General features: G+C 36.9%; 1 pseudogene; it reads left to right on the top strand.

Annotated features, from left to right (window-relative positions):
- Window positions 1-6683: 6683 nt before the first annotated feature.
- On the top strand, window positions 6684-7020 carry LOC102863950 (annotated as a pseudogene).
- Window positions 7021-7713: the final 693 nt, after the last annotated feature.

The following is a 7713-nucleotide window of genomic DNA, read 5'->3' as shown; positions in this document are numbered from 1 at the left end:
TGCGGGGAGAAGGGTGCAACAATGAATGAATGAAATCCCAAAATCTCTGTAGATGTTCATTGAAATGAAAAATAAACAACCTAAAGAAAAAAAAATGCTAGAAAAAGAATAACATGGGATAGTTATCGAGGGCTTCTGGGGGGTGGGGTGTGGGGTGGTGAAGAAAAGTCTGCTGCCCAGGATCTGTCCAAAGTCCTGAAGGGAAATTATGTCAGTTTAAATACCAAGGTGAACCTGATTCAAGCCACGATCTTTCTAATCATCTTCAATCACCTGGAAGGTGAACAATGAATAAGGATGACGGGAGAAGAATGAATGGATTTGAGTTCTGATGTTGAAGAAGAGCGTCGAATGTTCCATGGACTATCAAAAGAACAAACTGATATGTCTTGGAGAAAACACAACCACAGTACTTCTTGAAGGCATGGATGGTGAAACTGTCTCATATATTTTGATATCTGAATAGGAGAGGCTATTATTTGGAAAGAGCCGTCATACTTGTAAAAGGTGCGGGTCAGCGAAAGAGAGGAAGACATGAGACGGATTAATGCATAGTCCACAGCAATAGGTTTAACTGTGCTGGGCATGATAAGGATGACACAGGATAGAACAGGATTCATAGCTAGTGTTAATAGGTTAGTCATACTCAACTGAACAGCCCTTAATAACAATTAACAACAGCAATACCTGTTTTTCTTTCTTGACTGCTGCCACCATAGAAGCAGATTGTGGACACAAGTAAACTTTGTCATGTCATATGTTGTTATTGTTATTGCATGGCATCAAATTGAGACTGATTTACCTGACTCTCTAGCCAGTTTTCAGAGGCATTAAATCACGTGGGAAGAGACTGTGCATCCTTCTCTGGCACAGCAGCTGTTGGATTAGAATCTTTTGCCTTTGGGATTGCAGTTCTGCTTATTACCATTATTTGTCAACAAAACTTCTTTTGTGTCATATGACACTAACAATTCACTAATAATCCAAAAGAGTAATCCCTTGGTACAGAAACAAAGAGAATAGAAGTTACAAATGGTAAGGGGAAAAGTATCATGTCTGAAAGAGACGAAACACATTTTCTATTTAAAATCAAGACAAAACTTCAGCAAAACCTTTGTTTCTTTACCTAGAAATATGTTCAGAATTTTTTTGAAGATGGTTTTAAGAAAAAGGAATTTAAATTTTACAAAGTCACATATATTTTTGAAGAAGCAGGAAAGACCTTGAAAGATCATATATATAATGTCAAGCTGTCTCACAAAGGTTAATAATTAACGTTCTCTGAAATTACCTTTTAGAAGAAAATAATCTTAGCCTTAGATAACTGTAGTAGCAAGTGTGCTTCTATTTTTCAACTAGTTATTCAATTCTTGATGATACTTTAGTGAGTTGAAGGAATAGAGTAAGGTATTTATATCCTAGGGCAAATATTGCTGAATATCTTTCCTTATGACTTATTTCCAAACAGTTATATTTTCAAAATGTGTGGTGTTAAGAAAAGTACCTTAGCCTAATGATGGCCTACTGCTGTATTACCTATCCAACAATTGAACGATAACAACTAGTTCTACTTCAGTATGGTCAAAAAATCACATTTTACGTGGAACAAGCAAAGGTCAGAAACCAAAAAAAGAGGCACCCTCCTGTTAAAAAGAAAAAGAAAATTGATGCCTTTCAAAGTATGAGTCACTAAAGTGAATAGGTTATGATTGCCCTAGGCGTAGACACATGCCCACACCCACACACGTACGCACATGCACACACATAATATGCACACCACTTAGGCTATTACTTTTTCAAGAAGAATTCAGGATGAAAAAATAAGATGAGTCTAAAATCAAATTGCCCTAGCTCATTTTTTTTTTTTTACTTGTACAGTATTTCAAAAATTTGTTCTTTGGGTGAAGGGTTTTATTGTACATTGATGTCTTGTTTTGCGTCGTCTAAAAGGACACAAAAGTAAAGTGCTGTTCCATTATGATCTTACTGGCATTCTTCCAGAATGGTATCTCCCTTGAGAGTTCTAAAAAAAAAGAAATAAGGTGAAGAATCTGCCTTTACTTCACTGGAAACACTCAGTAGTACAGAACCAGTATATTCAAAAGCAGTACACTCTTGCATTATTTTCTTGACAACATTCTTATTTACCTGAAGGTGTTAAGAATACCTTGAGATCATATTATTGTGAATTTGTTTTCATTTTCTTAAGCCTTAGTTTGAATTTGTACATGAAAATTGATAATCTGTTCCACAGTCAATACCTAGCCTGGTTTTGACTTCTGGTATTAAGCTTCTACATTGATTTTTTTCCACAAGAATTTTATTCTTATGCAGCCCATCAGGTGAAGCCCATGTGTAAAGGTACTGATTGTGCTTTTCACTAATCATATTTGTGATGAATAACTCTTTGAGCACACAAAACTCAATCATTTTGTCTCCAGCTTCATTTCTTTTATCACATCTGCACTTTTTGACCACTATTCCTTCTTCGCTGTTTCCATGTTTTGCACTTTTGTATCAGTTATCATTAATACATCTTTTTTAAAAAAATAAAACATTTTAATAGAATAGTTTGAATATCTTTTTGTACTTAGTGTACTGTTAAAGTTAATAAGCAAAAGTGGAAACAAGCATATATTCATCTGTGTAAAAAGAGCTGTGTGACCAAGCCTTTGCCTTCTGAATGTTGTACAGTAATACTAGTTATACTTGCAGTAAAAATAATGACTATTATGTTTTTACTAATAATTTATTGTGAATCAAGCTCTGTACTATGTGTTTTACTACTACTTCCAATTAATCTTCACATCTCTATAATTTTGGTATTCTTATTAGCTCTCTTCATGAAACAAAAACTGAGACTGATGAAGATAAAATATCTTTCCCAAAGTCACTGTGGCTATTAGTGGAAGAGGTGAGATCAAAATCCTAACTATGTGGCTCCAGGGTCCTTAAAGTTAGTCAACACAATAGACTGTTTATGAAGGATAAATAGATATAAAAGAAGCATAAAAAGAAAGAAGTCTAGGTAGAAGAAAAGCCATGCACAGTGTTGTCAAACCATCTCAGTTATGGTTTTCCTCTCTTTCACTGACACGCTACCTTTCTCAGCTCTCGTGATGTGTCTCTTCAAGAACTGATTACTCCCAAAAATATACCCAAATTGAGGGAGATGAAATCTCACCATCTTTGCCTCTAAGGAGCACTTTGGTTGCACTTCCTTTAAGACAGATTTGCTTGTTCTTTTGGCAGTTATGAGTCCTTACAACTCTAAGGTACCCAGAGGAGTATGTTATATGTTCAGTCCAACTCCGATTCTCAGGGGAGCTTAACGTTACTAGATTATATCATTTCTATAAAAATCTATCTAATAGGTAAGTGTTTACATTAAAAATACTAAGAGTTTATGGCTTAAAATATCGGGGAAATCTATACATGGTTTGTTTTATGTATGATGATAATACACAATCAATGCTGCTGGAGAAAGTAGAGTTATGACTTTTCCAAAGATTGCTAGAGTTGTAATGATGAACATTGTTGTTGTTATGTGCCATTGAGTCACCAATGACTCAGAGTGACCCTATGTACAACAGCTCTGAAGCCTGCCTTATTCAGATCCAGTCTCATTGACTCCAACACACTCACCCTCATTAACCCAGTTACTGCATCTAATACATCTCATCTAGGGTCTTCCTCTCCTGCACTGTTCCTTCACTTTTCCAAGCATGATGCCCTTCTCCAAGAACTGGTCCCTCCTGGACAAGTACCCAAAGTACGTATGATGAAGGTCCAAAATCCTAGCCTCCAAGGAGAAACTTGGTTTCATCCTCTCCAAGACAGACCTATTTGTTTTCTTGGTGGTCTAATGTTTAAGACAAAAATCTCTGTAAGCGTTAATTAAAATTAATTTAAAAAAAAAAGACTTTTCTCTGGTACCTCAACTAAAAGGTATCACTTCCTCTTCTGTCATCTTTAGTCATTATCTGATGTATAGCAAGTAATTGCAAAGACCATGGCTTGGATCAAGCCAACCTTAGTCTCTAAACTGACATTGTTCTTCTGAGGACTCTGGTGAAGTCTCTGACAGTGGATTTTCCCAGTGCAATTTGTCTTTTGATTTCCTGACTGCTGGTGCCAAGAGTGTTGATTGTGGAGCCAAGCAAGCTTTTAATTCTTAACAACCTCAATCTCTTCTCCACCTATAATGGTGCTGCTAATTGGCCTAGTGGTGACAATTTTTACTTTCTTGTTGTTGAGCTTTAATCCATATTAAACACTCTAGTTCTTGACCTTCTGCAGCAAGTACTTCAGGTCCATCTTAATTGCATGTGTCATCAATTTAAGACTGCAAAATTTGCTAAAAATCTTAAATTTTCTCCTCTTTGGCTTTAGCTATTGGTGAGCATATTTGGACAATGGTTGTATTAATAAGAAGGTAAAAATAATAGTCATATTTCTACTCAGCAGTTCCATATGTGCAGAATAGAATTCCCCTATGCTGCTTTTTTCAAAATGTCTTTTTGAAAATAAATTTTCACTCTTTTTTCTTGAGGAGCTTCTGAGTGGATTTGAACTTCCAATCTTTTGTAAGTAGTTCAATACTTAATCATTTATGTAACTGAGGGGCTTCCTATACAGCCTTTGTTACTGTTATTGTGTACAGTTGATTTCAACTTACAGTGATCTTCTAAAAGAAAATTACTGTTTCTGTAAACTAATGTCCTAAATAAATAATCAGGAACCTAGTGGCAACCAGGAATTCCTCCTTGGCTACCCCTTACTAGTCATTATTTTTATAACTTCTGCTCCTTGTTCTATAAATATCTCTCAGAAATATTTAATAAATTGCCTCAGCCTCATTGCCATCTCTTGAGCAACTGCCCAAAGACACGTGAAAATGATGCTTCTTCTTCAGACCTTACAGGAAACCAAAACCAGTGCCCAACATTGCTCCAATTCAGCAGGAAACAGCCAGAGAAAACTTCACCCTTATCCATTATATTCCTTTAAGTTCTGGAATGGAGGGAAAATATAGCAGTTGTCCCCAAGCCTAGTTACTCCCTGAGAAACCTGATGGTTTCAAGGGCAGCCAGGACAAAGACCTGGCCAAACAATAAATCATGATAAGGTCCTGGGCCCGATCAGAGTCCTGACCTGAGTTAATTAACAGCCCCAAATTCCAAGAGGTAGCATCTTCCTTAGTCCTCTCCAGGACCCTATAAAAAGAGACTTACCCTAGTTACAGGGGTGTGATTTTGACTTTCTCTGCTCCCAGTCACTTGACGTCCCTCTCAGACCATTCAATAAAGGCCTGTTCATTTCTTGAGACCAGTTTCTTTCTTTCTCTCTCTCATCCTCGACTCCTTTCCTAACAATGCTATGGAATAGAACTGTCTGCATTGGGTTCCAAGGCTGTAATCTCTATTGAATAATATTATCACTACTTTCTGCTACAGAAATGTGTTGTTGCTGTGGTTAGGTGCTGTATGATTCATAATGACTCTATGAACAATAAATCTGAACTCTGTTCTTTCCTGTGCCATCTTCATCATTTCTAATATACCCAAGCCCATTGCATCTTCTACAGATTATTACTGTTGAGTACTGTAGAGTTGGAACTGACCCATAGCTGACCCTCTGGCAGGTTTTCAGAGACAGTTAATCACATGAGAGGAAATTGTCTATCCTTCTCCCACAAAGCATCTGGAGGCCTTGAATTATGTGCCTTCAGGATTGCAGCTCAGCTAAGCACTGTTTCCACCAGAGACACTACTAGACAAAACCAAACATACGTCTATCTGTTGATTCCTACTCATGGAACCAACCATTAAGTCTCCAAAGCTATGGATGTTAACAGAAAGAAGTGATTCTTTCTGTCTCTTCTGTTTTTTGTGAACCAGCTAGTTTATTTGAACTGATGTTGGCAATGTAATAATGGACCTACAAAGCCATCAGGATTCCTTACAGTTTGTAAGGCCTCATTTATATATCACTGGAATCATGGAGAGGGATAGGATGAGAGAGATGAGATAAGGAAGTAATTAACAAACAGATGTAAAAACTAATGGAGATCTTTTCATTAAAGGATTCCTAAGCTTTAGGGACTGAAATCAATCTTGGTGTTCTTGGAACAGCAGGCAACAAAAAGAAAGGACGCAAGTTGCGGTTTTTTAAATATTGTTTTCTTTTGAAAACACAAGAGAGGCTTCTGACACTTTCTTGGATGTTGCTGTTGTTTGTTCCCTCAACTTGGAACTGACTGATAGCTAACCCTCCAGCAGGTTTCCAAACGCTCTGAATTGATTGGGAAAAGACTGCTCATCTTTTTCCCACAAAGCAGCTGGTGGATTCGAAGCACATTCCTTTGGGTTGGCAGCCCAGCTCCTTAACATCACTCTGCCAGAACCCCCTTACTTGGAGATAGATGATCATTTTTATTTCCAGTACTCCAGAATGTTGTAGCTAGTGCATCTAACAGATGCCACACTGACAATATTTGTGTAAAGTAAGACTAGTGGACAAATGCAGTGTTTTTAGCAAAAAATGGCATACCAAAATAAAGCAGCTTTACATATGAGTAGCAATTCACAGATTATAACAAAAATATTTAAGAGGCTTTCCTCACCATCTCGGAGCCTCCTCTTGTGAAGGTGTCCTGGGAACAGGGCTTCTAAACTACAAAGAGGGCTGGAAGGCTGTGGTGCAAGGCCACTTTAGCTGGCTATAAATAAGGTCTTTGGAACCAGAGAGAGGACACATCTCTTCAGAAAAGAGAAGGTGTTTATGTCCTAGATGAGACAAATTTCTAGTTAGGTGAGGGGTGTACTTACATTTAAAAAGTAAAAGTAAAACATAATAGAATTACTCCTGGTAGCAAATCTAACAAAAACAGAATAATCTAGCAAAAGGTAACTCATGCCCATGGCAACAGTGGCGTGGTTTGGGCCAAATTTCAGTAACTTTCCTACTAAGGCCATCGTACACAGAATCCATGTAATGCAATATCCCTCGAGAATTTAAACTTATAGAAAAGCAAATAAATAAAATTACAGATTTGTTAAACAAAATATTTAAGAGGAAAGTCACTGTAAGTTAGAATTTATTTCACGATGGATGGCTCATTTGTGTTTAGGGGTTCCCTGCCCCCCGAAATGGGATAATAAGCATGTTTTCAAATATTTCATAAAGGAATACTAGGAATGGAGTGCTTAATGAAAAACATAATAGGTAGTGCTTATATCAAACTATAAGGAACAGTAACACTGGTACATATTTTAAATGCCACAAAATAGGCCCACCAGAAATTTTTCTGTCATCAGCTTTGTATGCTTAGAACCAACAACATGCTTGGCTCTTCCCAGGCCATCCAGAAATGTAAATGAATGAATGCTGAATTGTTAAGTACATAGAACTATTGTATTTCTTTCAGTGGTGACATTTGAAATGGTCTAATTAATGAAAATTTTTTCTCTCTGGACTTAAAGTTCTCTGTAATATGTCTAAGGTTGACAAATTTCTGTCTCATATCAATTAAACCTTTCCTGGGTTTTTACTCAAATATAGTCATTAATGAGTGGCTGCCCAGGGCAATGATAATGATGATGATAATGCATTGCCCTTACACTATCTCCCTTATCCATGGAAACCTAAGTACTTTAACAACAGTAATTATCATAGCTCTTATGGGATGTAGGAAAGTGTAATTAACATCAT

Source organism: Elephantulus edwardii, unplaced genomic scaffold, assembly GCF_000299155.1.
Source record: "Elephantulus edwardii isolate Elephantulus edwardi_28Jun2011 unplaced genomic scaffold, EleEdw1.0 scaffold00137, whole genome shotgun sequence".
Taxonomy (NCBI): Eukaryota; Metazoa; Chordata; class Mammalia; order Macroscelidea; family Macroscelididae; genus Elephantulus; species Elephantulus edwardii.
The sequence above is the reverse complement of the archived record's forward strand: the minus strand, read 5'-3'. Positions and strand labels throughout refer to the sequence as shown.